A 19,470-nucleotide genomic window follows, 5' to 3' on the forward strand; every position below is an offset into this window, starting at 1 on the left:
TATTAGGAAATTAAGTGAGTAGGAAAACTGATTGGATTTACCTCAAGGCACACAAAATGTTTACATAAAATATGACATAAAATATTTGAATATAATTAATACAGTATATAAAATATAATAAATGATTAATGAAATTATAATATAGTAACTAAGTGCAGAACAAATAAAGCACTAATAACATATTGCTGGTTAGCTACGCGGCAATAGGAAATAGTAATATAACTGAATTTGTAAGTTTATATCTTAGGGCATGCCATTCACAGTTTGTGTATGAGTCCATACAATCATTAGAGTTTTCATTCAGTCTCATCTTCAGTCTTTTACTGGTCTTTGGAGATCTCCGGATCATTTAATTAGCGCTAGAATTATGGATCAGCATTGGCACTGAAAATATTTGAGTTTTTATGTCACGATACTAGAGCTCTTATACACTTGTTGAAAATACACATTTTGCTAGGTTTTTAACATATTTTGTCACTCTATTTTTCTCTTATTAATGATAACAAAACAAAATTTAACTTCCAACATCCATACCAGTTTTTTGTACACGATGCTGCAGAAACATAAAATGAAATTCAGAAATTTCAACAACTGAAATTTAACTTTTTCAACCGTTGCTACAATTTATAACACGAACATAGGAAAACATGAGCTCAAGGAAATGTGAGGGTATAGTACTCTACTTGTAGTATAGCCTCAATTGAGTGTTTCCCACACGGAAAGTGCATTGAACCTGAAACTCAAGTTTGAAGGAGCCCAGTAAAAGAAAAGGGCAGACAAACTTTTCAGACGCTGAGAGATAAATCAACTATTAAGGGGGACAACAGGATGAAAACTAAAAGAAGGGTTATGGATAGTTTATTGATTTATAAATTTTGATTTATTCATGATGTAATTTAAAGTTCTCGGGTGGATAATAGAACCTTAATTTTGACGCATGTACAATCTCAGTTGGTTTCTTCGTGTGAAAATTTTCCCTGTCGATTTCATAATTAACTTCAGATAATTTATTCATAATCCGATAAGAGCCTGAATAGGGTGAAGTCAATTTTCTAGTATTTGGGTATTCAAATTCCTCGTAAAGGACAAAATCTCCAGGTTGAAATTTAGATTCTACAAATCTGATGTCATATCTAGTTTTATTCTTTCGGTGGTATTCGATAGTTCTTTTCTTTGCTAAAGCCCTTGCTTCATTTAAGGAAGGGTATTTATTTTGATCAATTGGAGATTCAAAAGGGAGGTTACCAAATAGTAAGTATGCTGGGGTGAACTTAGTTACCGTATGAGGGGAGTTGTTATATTCGATAACAACTTGCTCTAGCACTTTAGTCCATGGTACTTTTTTAGAAGAAGAATTTACTTTACATTTTAGTCGACTTACTATTGATTGATTTACTCTTTCTACTTTACCATTTGTCTGGGGATGGTGAGATGAAGTTAAAAGTTGTTTAACATTATGCTTTTTAAGAAATTTTTTGAATCTAGAGGAAGTGAAGGCTGCATTCCTGTCACTCAGAATTTTTTCGGGGACTTGTACTTGAAATATTTGTTTTAGACAATTGGCATAGGTTTCTGAAGTTACACTTTTAGAGGGAAAAGCCCAGACATATCTTGTTGCATGGTCAATAACTATATGCAAATATTTTTTTTGTAGAATTATAATAATTAAATCCTCCCACAGTGTCAATAGAGAGACATTCAAAAGGTTTGTCGGTTGGGGGTACGTCTTGCATAAGACCAAATTTTTTCTGTTTTTTCTTTTTATTAAGTTGACAAGTATGACAATGTTTTACAAAATTTCCGATATCTTCGCTAATATGAGGCCAATAATATTGAGGGGTGATTAAGTTAAGCATAATTTGAACTCCCGGGTGACCAAAATTTTCATGGGTTTTATTCAACAATTTTAATCTTAAAGATTTAGGTACTACAATTTTATAAAAATTCTTTTTCTTAATTACCATCATATCATTTATCTCTTGGTAATTTTTTCCGCAGACATTATCAGTTTTTTGTTGTTGGATTATTTCATTTCTATCAAGTAAATGTACATAATGTTGGAGGTGCTGTGAAACAGGATGTCTAGAAAGCATGTCAGCTTCAATATTGGTAGAGCCCTTCTGATACTTTACTTCATAATTGAACATACTTAGTTTGAGTGACCAACGGAAGAGTCTACCTTTTAAATTTTTAACATTTTTGAGCCAAACGAGGGCCGCATGGTCCGTATGTATAACAAATTTTTGTCCATGCAGATAGTAATAGAATTTGTCTAGGGCATCTACTATGGCCAAACATTCTAACTCAGTAATCGTATAATTTTTCTCATAATTTCTTAAAGTTCGGGAATGATATGATACAGGGTGAAGGACATCATTTTCATCTGGTTGTTTCAAAACAGCTCCAACAGCAGTTTGAGAAGCGTCAACAAAAATATGACATGGCCTACTGGAATCATACAATTGTAAAACAGGTTTGGAAATCAGTATTCGTTTCATTTCGTCGAAAGCTTTTTGACACTGGTCATCCCATTCCCACTTGACATCTTTTTTCAAGAGTCTGTTTAATGGAGCTCTAATAGTTGCATAATTCGGAATGAATCTATGATACACATTCACACTTCCCAAAACTCTTTGTAACTCTTTGGTGTTACTGGGGTTTTTAAGTTTCTTAATAACTTCTATATTATGGTTATCGGGAATTATTCTACAATTTTTTATTTCATAGCCAAGAAATGTGATCTGATCTCGGGCGAACACACATTTGTTTCGATTCAATTTAATATGCTCCTCTTTAAACACCTCAAATAAAATTTTTAAATGTTCTAAATGTTCCTTCTCAGAGGAAGAGTAAACGATTATATCATCAAAGTAACTGCAAGCGAAATTAATTATATTTTTTGTTAATATTCGTCTAATTGTTCTGTTAAAAATTGCAGGAGCATTTTTGAAACCAAAAAGGAGTCTTAACCATTCGAATAATCCAAAATTCGTGCAAAAAGCTAATTTCTCAGTATCTGCAGGGTGAATCGGGATATGCCAGAAACCAGATCTCAAATCAATTGTAGAAAATACTTTTGCTTTACTTAATTTGTCTAACAAAGTGTCAATGCGAGGAAGAGGGTTTGCATCTGTTTTAGCCAGGGAATTCAATTTTCGATAATCTATACATAATCTAGTTTTCTTACCTTCCTCACGTTTAAGTACTAAAGTCACGGGGGCTGAATATGGGCTACAACGTTCTTTAATTATACCTGCTTGTAATAATTGATTAATTTGGGTCTTAATTTCCTCTTCTTCCATAGGGGATGTTCTATAAGGTCTTAATGATACAGGCAAATCAGAATTTAAATTAATTCGTTGAGGTTCAATATTAATTTTTCCTACATCATACTTATTTTTAGAAAACACAGATGAATAATCATTTAACATTTTTTCCAAGTTATACCCTTTGTTATCGACAGTATTAGAAACAGCATTTTTCACATAAATGTTAGACTGAGAAACTAATTCCTTTGGATTTGTAGTCCGAGATTTACAGGTTGGAAAATTTCTTACATCATCATCATTATTATTAACACATGGATAAACATTTGTTGTACCACCTTGAAGTTGGAGGTGTAGAGATATGAGTCGGCTGTCAAAATGGCAGTCATCATTAAGTACAATAGCTCTCTGTTTAATTTTTAAATTAGTACAATCAATACTCAACTCAAATAATTTGCATTCATAAAGTCCTAAAATTACATAATTCAAATTATTATCAAGAACAAACAAGGTAATTTGTTTACTAATCCGTCCAATTTTCATTTGTATACAACATATTTTGTTGAAGATTATTTTTCCTTTAGTTTGGGTTACTGAAAATGATCTAACTCTTTGTACTTTTAAACGTAATTGTCTAGCTGTTTTGGAAGAAATTATTGATATGGTGGCACCACTGTCTACAACACACTCTAGACGTTTCTTATTGGGCAAATATCCCGACACCTTTAATAGTCAACTACTGTGAGGGGTTTCTGGGGTTGGTTCTATTGCAAGGGGCGTAACATTAGGTGTATCAGATCTCTCCCTTCTGAAAGGACAAACCTGAAACCAGTGAAAAGCATTTGGGATTCCGTTACGGGTGCAAAGTCTACAGGGACTGGGTGGCAACAATCTATTCTGAGAATTATAATTATGATGGCTTGTAAATCTTGGACCACTGAATCGATTATAAAAATTACTTGGTCTCTGAAAACGTTGGAAATTGTTGGGTCTAGGAGAATCTTGTCTCACAGTAGCTGAAATTATACTTCTATTAAATCGATTGTAATCTTGGGGACTGTTCCCAATCGGAGTAACAAATCTGGGAGGTGCACTTTTGATTTGTTGATTTTCGCTAATCTTAATAAGCTTATGGACATGAGTAAGCCAAGAGATGGGGTCAGAGGGTGCGTTGATCGTCATTAAGGATTTTAATTCTGTAGGAAGGCCATCCGTCAGACCCTCCAAGATCATTTCATGAGTTAGATTTAATTTTTTACCAATATCTAATTTTTTGCGAAAATATTGCGTTATGTCCTCTTTATGATTGTACTTGTAATTGGCAAAATCACCAAACGTAGTTAAAGTGGGGTCGAAAAAATTTTCCTTTAAAATTTGGACTAATTCCACATATTTAGTAATTTTATGGTAGTTTTTGACATATACGCTAAGTGCATTACCTTTTAGATATCGAGCTACATTATTAAGCTTCTACGTTTCATCTTTATCTAAATGAGTTTTGTTAAAGTACTCAAGCCATGAATTTATATCCATGAATTTATATCATCAGGATCAGAGAGGTTTTCATTAGCCATTATTCTTTTAATAATACTTTCATAAATAAAACTAATAATACTTTATAAATAAAACTAATAATACTTTCATAAATAAAACTAATTCAAAAATAATACTCTTTAAATTTTCCCAAAACAATATTAAAACCAAAATACATCCTTTAAATACCAAATTTAAAATACATTTATACCAAAATAATACTTTTTAAAATTTTCAAAATAAAAACACTATTATTAAATCAGTAATTATAACTCAATAGTAATAATATCATTTGCATCGCCAATCTTTTTACTAATTGCTTCTGTTTGACTTATTGTGACGAGAATACGAGTGATGAAATCGACACGAAAATACACATTTTTGTGCATTCTTGATTAGATTTTCGCAAAACACGATCAATCACCACACAAGCACAAAGCTCTCGAGAGCAACACAGAACGGCGTAGACGTAGGGAAAGATTTCCATCCTCAAAAGTAGGTCAACGGTAAGAGCCCATTTGATGAACGACGAACTTACGATGGAAACACAGATCACACATCACAGGGGGCAGAAGGATGCTTCTCTGGACGTAAAATAATCTGCAGTATACCAGAATACAGGTAACAGAACGATGATTTTCTTGAAGCAAGAACGCCTACAGAAAAATGTAGAAACATAGAAGTCGCACAGCGGCAAATTCATCTAAAGTGCGTAACATTTTATCCGTATAATCCTTGGGGTATTTTCTTTTTTAGATAATCCCTTTGAAGGTGGAATCCTACCGGCTTTCTGAAATGTAATTTCTCATACATTATTTGTTTTGTGCAGCCGGGGCAACAGGAATGAGACAAATTTTGGAATATAAAGCGGTAGGTTTATTTTATACATCCATCTCACAAGCGTTCTCCTCGTACCTTGAGCAGAAGCCCTACTTATACATATGTGTACGTCACGAAGCTCCTCCAATCAGCGATATTAATTGAAATCACGAGGTGACGCTATCTTCTCATCAGGAGTGTTCTTAAGTACTTTATGCAATATGACAGATTTATGAGTTTGGCGATTTGGCGGGCGCCAACAGGTTAATATATTTTATACTAAAGAAAGGATTTCGCCAAAATTTAGGAATAGGGATGCAATTTAGGTAGAGAATCGCTAACACGTTATTAAGCAATATTAATAGAATTTAATTTAATAAATTGATTTAAAAATATCATTACAGATTATCCCCCCCCCATCTGAAAAGGCTTGCAGTCGCGGCCGTCGACCCAAGACAGTCCAGATAGTGAGAGCAGAAAATTTAGTTATTAGGAAATTAAGTGAGTAGGAAAACTGATTGGATTTACCTCAAGGCACACAAAATGTTTACATAAAATATGACATAAAATATTTGAATATAATTAATACAGTATATAAAATATAATAAATGATTAATGAAATTATAATATAGTAACTAAGTGCAGAACAAATAAAGCACTAATAACATATTGCTGGTTAGCTACGCGGCAATAGGAAATAGTAATATAACTGAATTTGTAAGTTTATATCTTAGGGCATGCCATTCACAGTTTGTGTATGAGTCCATACAATCATTAGAGTTTTCATTCAGTCTCATCTTCAGTCTTTTACTGGTCTTTGGAGATCTCCGGATCATTTAATTAGCGCTAGAATTATGGATCAGCATTGGCACTGAAAATATTTGAGTTTTTATGTCACGATACTAGAGCTCTTATACACTTGTTGAAAATACACATTTTGCTAGGTTTTTAACATATTTTGTCACTCTATTTTTCTCTTATTAATGATAACAAAACAAAATTTAACTTCCAACATCCATACCAGTTTTTTGTACACGATGCTGCAGAAACATAAAATGAAATTCAGAAATTTCAACAACTGAAATTTAACTTTTTCAACCGTTGCTACAATTTATAACACGAACATAGGAAAACATGAGCTCAAGGAAATGTGAGGGTATAGTACTCTACTTGTAGTATAGCCTCAATTGAGTGTTTCCCACACGGAAAGTGCATTGAACCTGAAACTCAAGTTTGAAGGAGCCCAGTAAAAGAAAAGGGCAGACAAACTTTTCAGACGCTGAGAGATAAATCAACTATTAAGGGGGACAACAGGATGAAAACTAAAAGAAGGGTTATGGATAGTTTATTGATTTATAAATTTTGATTTATTCATGATGTAATTTAAAGTTCTCGGGTGGATAATAGAACCTTAATTTTGACGCATGTACAATCTCAGTTGGTTTCTTCGTGTGAAAATTTTCCCTGTCGATTTCATAATTAACTTCAGATAATTTATTCATAATCCGATAAGAGCCTGAATAGGGTGAAGTCAATTTTCTAGTATTTGGGTATTCAAATTCCTCGTAAAGGACAAAATCTCCAGGTTGAAATTTAGATTCTACAAATCTGATGTCATATCTAGTTTTATTCTTTCGGTGGTATTCGATAGTTCTTTTCTTTGCTAAAGCCCTTGCTTCATTTAAGGAAGGGTATTTATTTTGATCAATTGGAGATTCAAAAGGGAGGTTACCAAATAGTAAGTATGCTGGGGTGAACTTAGTTACCGTATGAGGGGAGTTGTTATATTCGATAACAACTTGCTCTAGCACTTTAGTCCATGGTACTTTTTTAGAAGAAGAATTTACTTTACATTTTAGTCGACTTACTATTGATTGATTTACTCTTTCTACTTTACCATTTGTCTGGGGATGGTGAGATGAAGTTAAAAGTTGTTTAACATTATGCTTTTTAAGAAATTTTTTGAATCTAGAGGAAGTGAAGGCTGCATTCCTGTCACTCAGAATTTTTTCGGGGACTTGTACTTGAAATATTTGTTTTAGACAATTGGCATAGGTTTCTGAAGTTACACTTTTAGAGGGAAAAGCCCAGACATATCTTGTTGCATGGTCAATAACTATATGCAAATATTTTTTTTGTAGAATTATAATAATTAAATCCTCCCACAGTGTCAATAGAGAGACATTCAAAAGGTTTGTCGGTTGGGGGTACGTCTTGCATAAGACCAAATTTTTTCTGTTTTTTCTTTTTATTAAGTTGACAAGTATGACAATGTTTTACAAAATTTCCGATATCTTCGCTAATATGAGGCCAATAATATTGAGGGGTGATTAAGTTAAGCATAATTTGAACTCCCGGGTGACCAAAATTTTCATGGGTTTTATTCAACAATTTTAATCTTAAAGATTTAGGTACTACAATTTTATAAAAATTCTTTTTCTTAATTACCATCATATCATTTATCTCTTGGTAATTTTTTCCGCAGACATTATCAGTTTTTTGTTGTTGGATTATTTCATTTCTATCAAGTAAATGTACATAATGGTGGAGGTGCTGTGAAACAGGATGTCTAGAAAGCATGTCAGCTTCAATATTGGTAGAGCCCTTCTGATACTTTACTTCATAATTGAACATACTTAGTTTGAGTGACCAACGGAAGAGTCTACCTTTTAAATTTTTAACATTTTTGAGCCAAACGAGGGCCGCATGGTCCGTATGTATAACAAATTTTTGTCCATGCAGATAGTAATAGAATTTGTCTAGGGCATCTACTATGGCCAAACATTCTAACTCAGTAATCGTATAATTTTTCTCATAATTTCTTAAAGTTCGGGAATGATATGATACAGGGTGAAGGACATCATTTTCATCTGGTTGTTTCAAAACAGCTCCAACAGCAGTTTGAGAAGCGTCAACAAAAATATGACATGGCCTACTGGAATCATACAATTGTAAAACAGGTTTGGAAATCAGTATTCGTTTCATTTCGTCGAAAGCTTTTTGACACTGGTCATCCCATTCCCACTTGACATCTTTTTTCAAGAGTCTGTTTAATGGAGCTCTAATAGTTGCATAATTCGGAATGAATCTATGATACACATTCACACTTCCCAAAACTCTTTGTAACTCTTTGGTGTTACTGGGGTTTTTAAGTTTCTTAATAACTTCTATATTATGGTTATCGGGAATTATTCTACAATTTTTTATTTCATAGCCAAGAAATGTGATCTGATCTCGGGCGAACACACATTTGTTTCGATTCAATTTAATATGCTCCTCTTTAAACACCTCAAATAAAATTTTTAAATGTTCTAAATGTTCCTTCTCAGAGGAAGAGTAAACGATTATATCATCAAAGTAACTGCAAGCGAAATTAATTATATTTTTTGTTAATATTCGTCTAATTGTTCTGTTAAAAATTGCAGGAGCATTTTTGAAACCAAAAAGGAGTCTTAACCATTCGAATAATCCAAAATTCGTGCAAAAAGCTAATTTCTCAGTATCTGCAGGGTGAATCGGGATATGCCAGAAACCAGATCTCAAATCAATTGTAGAAAATACTTTTGCTTTACTTAATTTGTCTAACAAAGTGTCAATGCGAGGAAGAGGGTTTGCATCTGTTTTAGCCAGGGAATTCAATTTTCGATAATCTATACATAATCTAGTTTTCTTACCTTCCTCACGTTTAAGTACTAAAGTCACGGGGGCTGAATATGGGCTACAACTTTCTTTAATTATACCTGCTTGTAATAATTGATTAATTTGGGTCTTAATTTCCTCTTCTTCCATAGGGGATGTTCTATAAGGTCTTAATGATACAGGCAAATCAGAATTTAAATTAATTCGTTGAGGTTCAATATTAATTTTTCCTACATCATACTTATTTTTAGAAAACACAGATGAATAATCATTTAACATTTTTTCCAAGTTATACCCTTTGTTATCGACAGTATTAGAAACAGCATTTTTCACATAAATGTTAGACTGAGAAACTAATTCCTTTGGATTTGTAGTCCGAGATTTACAGGTTGGAAAATTTCTTACATCATCATCATTATTATTAACACATGGATAAACATTTGTTGTACCACCTTGAAGTTGGAGGTGTAGAGATATGAGTCGGCTGTCAAAATGGCAGTCATCATTAAGTACAATAGCTCTCTGTTTAATTTTTAAATTAGTACAATCAATACTCAACTCAAATAATTTGCATTCATAAAGTCCTAAAATTACATAATTCAAATTATTATCAAGAACAAACAAGGTAATTTGTTTACTAATCCGTCCAATTTTCATTTGTATACAACATATTTTGTTGAAGATTATTTTTCCTTTAGTTTGGGTTACTGAAAATGATCTAACTCTTTGTACTTTTAAACGTAATTGTCTAGCTGTTTTGGAAGAAATTATTGATATGGTGGCACCACTGTCTACAGCACACTCTAGACGTTTCTTATTGGGCAAATATCCCGACACCTTTAATAGTCAACTACTGTGAGGGGTTTCTGGGGTTGGTTCTATTGCAAGGGGCGTAACATTAGGTGTATCAGATCTCTCCCTTCTGAAAGGACAAACCTGAAACCAGTGAAAAGCATTTGGGATTCCGTTACGGGTGCAAAGTCTACAGGGACTGGGTGGCAACAATCTATTCTGAGAATTATAATTATGATGGCTTGTAAATCTTGGACCACTGAATCGATTATAAAAATTACTTGGTCTCTGAAAACGTTGGAAATTGTTGGGTCTAGGAGAATCTTGTCTCACAGTAGCTGAAATTATACTTCTATTAAATCGATTGTAATCTTGGGGACTGTTCCCAATCGGAGTAACAAATCTGGGAGGTGCACTTTTGATTTGTTGATTTTCGCTAATCTTAATAAGCTTATGGACATGAGTAAGCCAAGAGATGGGGTCAGAGGGTGCGTTGATCGTCATTAAGGATTTTAATTCTGTAGGAAGGCCATCCGTCAGACCCTCCAAGATCATTTCATGAGTTAGATTTAATTTTTTACCAATATCTAATTTTTTGCGAAAATATTGCGTTATGTCCTCTTTATGATTGTACTTGTAATTGGCAAAATCACCAAACGTAGTTAAAGTGGGGTCGAAAAAATTTTCCTTTAAAATTTGGACTAATTCCACATATTTAGTAATTTTATGGTAGTTTTTGACATATACGCTAAGTGCATTACCTTTTAGATATCGAGCTACATTATTAAGCTTCTACGTTTCATCTTTATCTAAATGAGTTTTGTTAAAGTACTCAAGCCATGAATTTATATCCATGAATTTATATCATCAGGATCAGAGAGGTTTTCATTAGCCATTATTCTTTTAATAATACTTTCATAAATAAAACTAATAATACTTTATAAATAAAACTAATAATACTTTCATAAATAAAACTAATTCAAAAATAATACTCTTTAAATTTTCCCAAAACAATATTAAAACCAAAATACATCCTTTAAATACCAAATTTAAAATACATTTATACCAAAATAATACTTTTTAAAATTTTCAAAATAAAAACACTATTATTAAATCAGTAATTATAACTCAATAGTAATAATATCATTTGCATCGCCAATCTTTTTACTAATTGCTTCTGTTTGACTTATTGTGACGAGAATACGAGTGATGAAATCGACACGAAAATACACATTTTTGTGCACTCTTGATTAGATTTTCGCAAAACACGATCAATCACCACACAAGCACAAAGCTCTCGAGAGCAACACAGAACGGCGTAGACGTAGGGAAAGATTTCCATCCTCAAAAGTAGGTCAACGGTAAGAGCCCATTTGATGAACGACGAACTTACGATGGAAACACAGATCACACATCACAGGGGGCAGAAGGATGCTTCTCTGGACGTAAAATAATCTGCAGTATACCAGAATACAGGTAACAGAACGATGATTTTCTTGAAGCAAGAACGCCTACAGAAAAATGTAGAAACATAGAAGTCGCACAGCGGCAAATTCATCTAAAGTGCGTAACATTTTATCCGTATAATCCTTGGGGTATTTTCTTTTTTAGATAATCCCTTTGAAGGTGGAATCCTACCGGCTTTCTGAAATGTAATTTCTCATACATTATTTGTTTTGTGCAGCCGGGGCAACAGGAATGAGACAAATTTTGGAATATAAAGCGGTAGGTTTATTTTATACATCCATCTCACAAGCGTTCTCCTCGTACCTTGAGCAGAAGCCCTACTTATACATATGTGTACGTCACGAAGCTCCTCCAATCAGCGATATTAATTGAAATCACGAGGTGACGCTATCTTCTCATCAGGAGTGTTCTTAAGTACTTTATGTAATATGACAGATTTATGAGTTTGGCGATTTGGCGGGCGCCAACAGGTTAATATATTTTATACTAAAGAAAGGATTTCGCCAAAATTTAGGAATAGGGATGCAATTTAGGTAGAGAATCGCTAACACGTTATTAAGCAATATTAATAGAATTTAATTTAATAAATTGATTTAAAAATATCATTACATATATATATCTTGCAATCGTAGTTCGGAACTCGCACGGTCATAATTTTGATCAGCTTTTTTTATTCCGTCACTTAATGTGGTTTGTAATGCAATTTTTATTAATATTTTCCAGATTAGCATTATTCTTAAAATACATAATTGATCACAATCATCATCATACATTACTGATAAAAATGCATGTTTTATCGCTATCGCTATCACCATTATTCTAAATATTCATTACTGATCACATAATCACTGATCACTATCATTATTTTTCATTATCAAGTTTTTCTGGTAAAGAAAAATTTTGGTAAATTCTTTTACCAACAAGATATAAAATAATATTGTAGAGACATTAGGTTAATTTTGGAAGCCAGAGAGATGAAACATTAGCAACTGCCTTCGCACGTGAATCGAACCACGGACCTCTGGAATACCGGCCCAGCGTGCAGAGCCACTACACCACGAAGGCACGCTAGGGAAGCGGGAGGAATACCTTATATACTCGCCTTTTTTAAAGGGTAACTGGGGTTTTTAGGGGACCCAATCGCCAAATCCTAGCTGTAAAGGGTCATCATTTACAACCCTTTTAGTTCGAACGCCACTGTAGCGACATTAGGATTTCTTGGAAGCCGGAGAAATGAAAAATTAGCAACAGCCTTCGCCGGGAATCGAACCACGGACCGCTGGAATACCGGCCCAGCGTGTAGAACCACTACACCACGAAGGCACGCTAGGGAAGCGAGAGAAATACCTTATAATATAATAATAATTTTTTGAAATTTATTAATAAAATATATTAGAAGTTCGGATATATGGCACTTGTATAATTGAACGTTTCACTATTAATTCTAAAACTGTATTAGTGGTATTTAATTTACTAAATAATATATATTGTCACAATTAACTCCAGTCGAAAAAAATAAAGAAACCCTGTAAATAAGAAATATAATTTTACAGGGTGTGAAAAGAAGTGGAATAGATATTCAAAACAGGATATTGGAAATGGGAGATATCTGCATATTCTTGCGTTTACTTCTCTAATTTCCTGCCACATAGGCCATTTAGGTCACTAGATATCATTACTTTCTATAGAAGTGGCATCTTAAAATAGGAATTCTTTAATATACTACATATAGTATAAACAGTAATGATGTATGGCCTGCACAATGAATTTAATCATATTTATTGGTCAATGAAAACTATAGTTTATCCTTTTAAAAGCAGCAGTTATGTAATAATTAATGTACAATTGTAAATATCTGATATAAGTGAAACCTAATATTAATTGAATTTATCAACTTCTGCTGCATATTCTTACTGCAAAGCATAAAAGAAATTCTTGGGTCTAAGTTTATTACTGTATGTATTATTTATCAATTACATAACCGATTAATAATTTTCAGATATTATTTTCGCCAGTAACCACAATCATAGGCTCAATATACGAACACAGCTATTTTTTACATTTCTGAATCCCTTTAGAAATGGGAACGGATGTACAAATTACAGATCCGACAGACGCTTCTCAATAAAAATCAACGCAAGCACAAAACAATTTTTTGTGGATTAACTTGTAAAAACAAAGTGCGCAAATAGCACAAAAATTTTCCACATCTTTTCAAACTACCTCGTGCATGTTAAATTTCATGGAAAAGTAAACCCTCTGACTTTGTGAGCCTCATTATTAATGACCTTGTTAACCTTGACAATGACCATCCAGATAATTTGCCGTCGTTCTATCATAGATGATCACGTAGTCCGAACAGAATTCTTATTACTGACCATAACGTGTAACTCCTGTTTTGACCATTGACCTATATCCTGCTGCAGGTCACCCAGTGCAAACGGAAGTCGTAAGCCCCATCTATCGGGGGCGTCGCAAATTTATGCCTCTGAACGGATGTGTTTAAACACAGGCTTTCAACTCGTTGACAAGAGCATAGGAAACGACTTTAATTGTTTCGTTTGTTCTCTCGAAGGTGTCTAAAAGCCTCAGGGTGCTAACCTCCAGCAACTGCGATTCACAGCTCTTTCTTTATAAAAAGCATCCGGGAATGCAAACCTTTAAAAACTGGACAAGTAAAAAGACAGTCTCTTCAGCTTTTATTTTATCTACTAAATTTACAGAATTGTCTCTATTCATGAATCACCGATACTAATTGTTGCATGTATTAACAACAAATGCTATTTACTGACGCATTATTGCAAAGAATTGTTAGGGTTTCAATTCTAATGAGATTTTATAAAGATCTGAGTTTCAAAAAGGGTTATATACTAAGACATACGCAAAGTTATAACATTTTTATAAATTTAATTTAAAAAACTATGAGAATCTGCTTATTATTAGCATATTAACTTAACTTATATTTTCATTTTTTTTACTTCAAATTTGAGTGGTTGATAAAAATTTATTTTGAAATTCTCTGACACCTTTAACATGAAAATGTGATTATTGTTTGAGATCATACTTCTCTAATCAGATAAAGAAAGGTATGTGTAAAATATCACGCGGTTCAGGTGAATCTGTTATGTAATAAATTGAGATATAAGAGATTATATGAGTAACGTGATATAAAAATAATTAATGAAAAATCATTTTATATATAATGAAAAAGAACATCTCTTTTTATTTGTCTCTGTCTCTTCACGTTTAAAAAAATGTTGCACTAGATTTATCATATGTAAAACATTATATAAACACTCTAGACTAGAGTTGCTTGAGGTACTGAAAATGCTCCCTCAATTGTAATAATTTCTGGTCTTGATGTTGCTTCGTTAGGATTATTATTAATTTGCAGTTTTAGTTTATTCTGAAGGATATCAATTAATGGTTGTACTTCTTGTGCATCAGTTTTAATACTAAAGTCATCATCAAGAAAAATATGAATTTTGTTTATATCCTCATCCAAGATCATACTGTGTATGCCAGCACTATTCTGTGGTAGAATGGTATGATCTTATCTGGACAGTGTATGATTACCAATATTATTCACAAATTACTTTCGACGTGTAAATTACTACCAAAAGACGTGTAAATTACTACCAATATTATTCACAAATAACTTTCCATGATACACTGCGCAGAACATCATTCACATGTCGATGCTTTATTAACTTAAAAATATTTTTTTTATTTCAGTCTTAATGATGAATTAGGCTTGATCCCATTTGCAATATCATTTCAGCTTTAATAAACATTTAAACCAATGGCTGTGATTCCATAAACCAATGGCTGTAATAAACATCACAGCCTAATCAATGGCTGTGATTCCTAAACGGTTTTTGAGGGAGACAATTAAAATATGGAACATCTATATCAATAGTTCTCAAACGTTTTTGTCTTATACATGACTTTCACCATTACCAAACATCATTCCTCCCCTTCCTTTCCAAAACTCGAAAAATACCTTATATATATATTTTTTTTTTAATTTAAATTATTTTTAATGCGTTTTATAAAGAAGAAATAGAAACAAATGTTGATAAATATCAAATCTTGAACAAAAGTAAATTTTTATATTCATTAAAATAAATTAAATACTTAACAGGTAAATAAAATGCTGACAGCACTCGTTCTTTCCTTGATACTACGAAATTCTCTCCCTTGTTAAGAACCCCTGCTCTATGCATTTTTCATGATTGACAAAATTGAAGCAATAAGCTTTTTGAAAGAAACAAAGTGCTAAGTTTTTGAAGATGAGATCTCTAGTGTGAGCTTTTAAACTTTAGAAATTTAAAAATGATACCTGTATTCTTGTAATAGACGGAAGAGTTATCGGAGATTTAAAAGGGAAACGAAATAATGGGGAGCTTTTTAATTGTTTTTTAAATTCCCAGTAAAATTTCTTAATTCCCAGTAAAATTTCTTATGTCCCGAATATGATTAAAAATGTCTAACATCTATTTGCTTTAAATTATAAAGAGAAATAATTTTCTATAATTTAGTAACAAAAAGTCAACTTGTCAACTATGCTGATATGACTCTCCTAGTATTTAATTAGCGTTGGCCATGAATTTGAATAACACATGAAGATATACAGTGATAAATTGCGATTAATGACGATTAACTTGCCAGTGATCTAATATTGCTTATTGCGGTTTTGATGAGAATGAGTGTAGGATAGCTTATTGGTATAAACCAGTGCTTTCAAAATAAGACTGTTGCGAATTCTTAACTATTTTTATTTCGAGGTACGTTGACTTTTATTTCAAATAATTGAATGTGAATAGATTTCTTATTCACTGGAATTTCTTAGTTATATATTCATTAATATCGTTCGTAATTATAGATTACAGCAGCAATAGATGTAATTGATCTGTATGTGTACGTTCGAAGAATTTTTTTATACAATCCCTGAGTCCGATGATATATAGACAGTGTCGACATAATCATTTCCTTAATATCAGAAACATTGAATAGGATGATTTTAAAATACGCTTCAAACTAGTTTAGATAACTGAGGAGAGATGAGCTTACAACATCATATGCATGAGAGATACCCTAAAATCTATTCCAAAATCTTCGTTATCAGGAAGATAAATTTTGGCACTCGGGCTATTTACTGCAAAATTAATAACTAATGTCATTGATAAAGGTACTGTGTATTTTTAGTGGCTTGGTGGTAGAGGAAGTGGGGTGGGGAAACCTAGAACCATTCCCCGGGGTGCTCTTCTTAAAAACTGAGAGGGAGTCGCTCGGCAAAGTCGTACTGTCACGTACGTATGTGATGTTTAAGACTCATTGATACACGCAGCCTTAAACTCTTGCTGCAATAAAGTTCGTGGGCTTGTTCTGATTAAGTGAGACAAGTGAGACTAGCCAAAACAGCAACAGCAATTTTGAAGAATTATTACCGAAATACATAAAACATTATTTTGGATGTCATTCTAGAATGTTTTTGAAAAGAAACTTTTCTTTTCGTAAGGTTTTCAATACAGTATTATTTACCAAATTGTTAATTTAATTACAAACGTAGAAAAATACAAAAATATAATTTTTTTTGAAAAGTATGCAGTTTTAAGCTGCATTAAGACTACAATAAATGCTTGTAAATTTACACAATTATTGGGGATTCTTACGAACCTATAAAATTTTCCATGGAAACACAGGAAGGAAAGATTTGCATATATGGGGGGGGATTCCCCGCTGTAATATAAAAGCCAAAAACCTAATAACTAGCAAGATACTATAACCTGTCACCAACCTCTTACTGCATTAACCTATGTTTTCATCTCTTTGAACATATATCTGAATACAAAGGCATATATATCCTAAGTGCTTTTCCACTGAGCTGAATAAACGCCGGATGATGATAGAACTTCGAATAAAGAGGAGGAAGGTCACACCCTAGCAGGAAGACATAAAGGAAATTATTGTGCAACTCCTCCCTCAAACTGGCCAGTGGGACCTGACCTTCGCTGAGCTAATGACCAATCCTAACATTAGTAAGCTACTTTCAAATCTTCTACTCCATTTGAAGCAAGTTAAATTTGATCCAACAATGCATGAGAAAGTGGGCCTACAGTGTACGTTTATGAACATATTGTAAATCCTATACAGATAATTAATCCTATGCACATGTAATTATCGTATTAAAAAATTTTTGTTATAGTAGACGCTTAATGTACCAGCGGTTAATGTCATAACTGTTACGGAATTGCCTAACTCCCGCCCTTTTGTATACGAAAACATAGAAAATACATGTCAACCATTTAAAATCATGCAAAAAAAAAAAAAAAAAAAAAAAAAAAAAAAAAGAGCTTTAGCTTGTCGTAGGTTTTCTGTAAGTTTCATCATTTTGAGAGAATCAGACACGGGCTCCTCTTCTTCAGGAGGAAAACAAAGTGTTTGCAGTATTGTTTTGTGCCCTTGAAAACATCTACCTCAAACAAAGACTGCTTTTTTTTTTTTTTTGCCTAATTCTGAATTTTACATTGGAAAGTTTTCTTCCGATGAAGGATGACCTCCGAACATTAAGATTATGGGTACACCATCGGCCAAATAATTGCCATAAACATTATTAAACGTTCATGAATGTACTTATGCATTATTGTCTTATTGCACTTAACATTAAAGACGTTATGAACAGTTCAAATACAAACTTTTGCATTTTCCTAGTTAATACGCAGTGAAATGTTCCTGTTTATGTGTTTCAGTTATATTGATATTAAATAAGTTAAGTCCCTCTCTATAATGAAAAATATTTTTTCTCCTCGTTTAATGCTATCATGGGATCAAAATGGCCGCGAACAAACGTGATCGCATCAAACGATGACTACTGTATTCATACTCGAGTGAAACACGTATTTGTGAAAAACAGTAAAGTAATTTATATTGCATACGATAAAATGCACTAAGCTTATCTGCTTTTCGTGCTTTGCCTTAATGGAATAAAATAATTCATTCTTGGTTATATTTGTGGCTAGAAACGAGATTATCTTTTGTTTGATTAAGTTGTTTTAGAATATTCTAATTAATTATTTCTATATACGAAATTTATGTTTTTTTATTAGTACAAATCTCTACAAGCATGTTTTTTCTCTAAGGATTATGAAATTTATTATTGATTGCAAAGCTAAGGATATTCGTCAAAGGAAAAAGATATCATCATATCATAATCTTCTGAAGAAAATGTCTTGTATTATGTTACACACCGGAAAAGCATTAAGCCCAATTCACCCAATTCGTTCAGAATTTTTAAGCTGGGAAAAACGTGCTAATGTTTCCCCTTTTAGTTATTCGGAAATTTTTCTTTTCGATTGAGAAATAGTTCTGTTGAAAACCAAAAGCAAGGAACTGAAATTTTTTGCTTTCAGAAGAAATACAAGTTTCGATGCAATTTTTTTCAGCATTCCGTAATTATACAGCTATTTTTAATTTTCTTTATTAGTCTAGTTGATAATTCATTTAACTATTCAACTTATTTTCATAGTTAAGTGACACCTTAATCACAATAATGTAGCCAATTAATGAAGTTTTTCCTTATACAGGAAAAAGAAAACGAAAATAAAGGTACTGCTGTAAAATAATAACTCGGTTATAATGTATTTGTTTACAATTTAGTAAACGACCGCCCAGACGGTATAGTGGTTAGGGGAACCTGGCTTCGATACCGGAGGGCTCGAGTTCGAATCCTGGAGAAGACATGGATGCAAAATTGCCCATCGTTTCATAGGAAGTAGCGGTGGACGCCTATTAGGTGCCTCCACAATAAAATGGCCACCACTTCTGGCCTTAGTAGTGACCAATGCCGTTATAGTCAGGTGCCCGCTATTGAGAATAAATTAGTAAGTTATAGTAACTTTCGTGTTGATATGTGAAGATTTTTAGTTCAAAAGGGCTATGTCCCTGAAGGACT

Source organism: Stegodyphus dumicola, chromosome 10 (genome assembly GCF_044657685.1).
Source record: "Stegodyphus dumicola isolate Sdum_Otavi_A_Nest chromosome 10, ASM4465768v1".
Taxonomy (NCBI): domain Eukaryota; kingdom Metazoa; phylum Arthropoda; class Arachnida; order Araneae; family Eresidae; genus Stegodyphus; species Stegodyphus dumicola.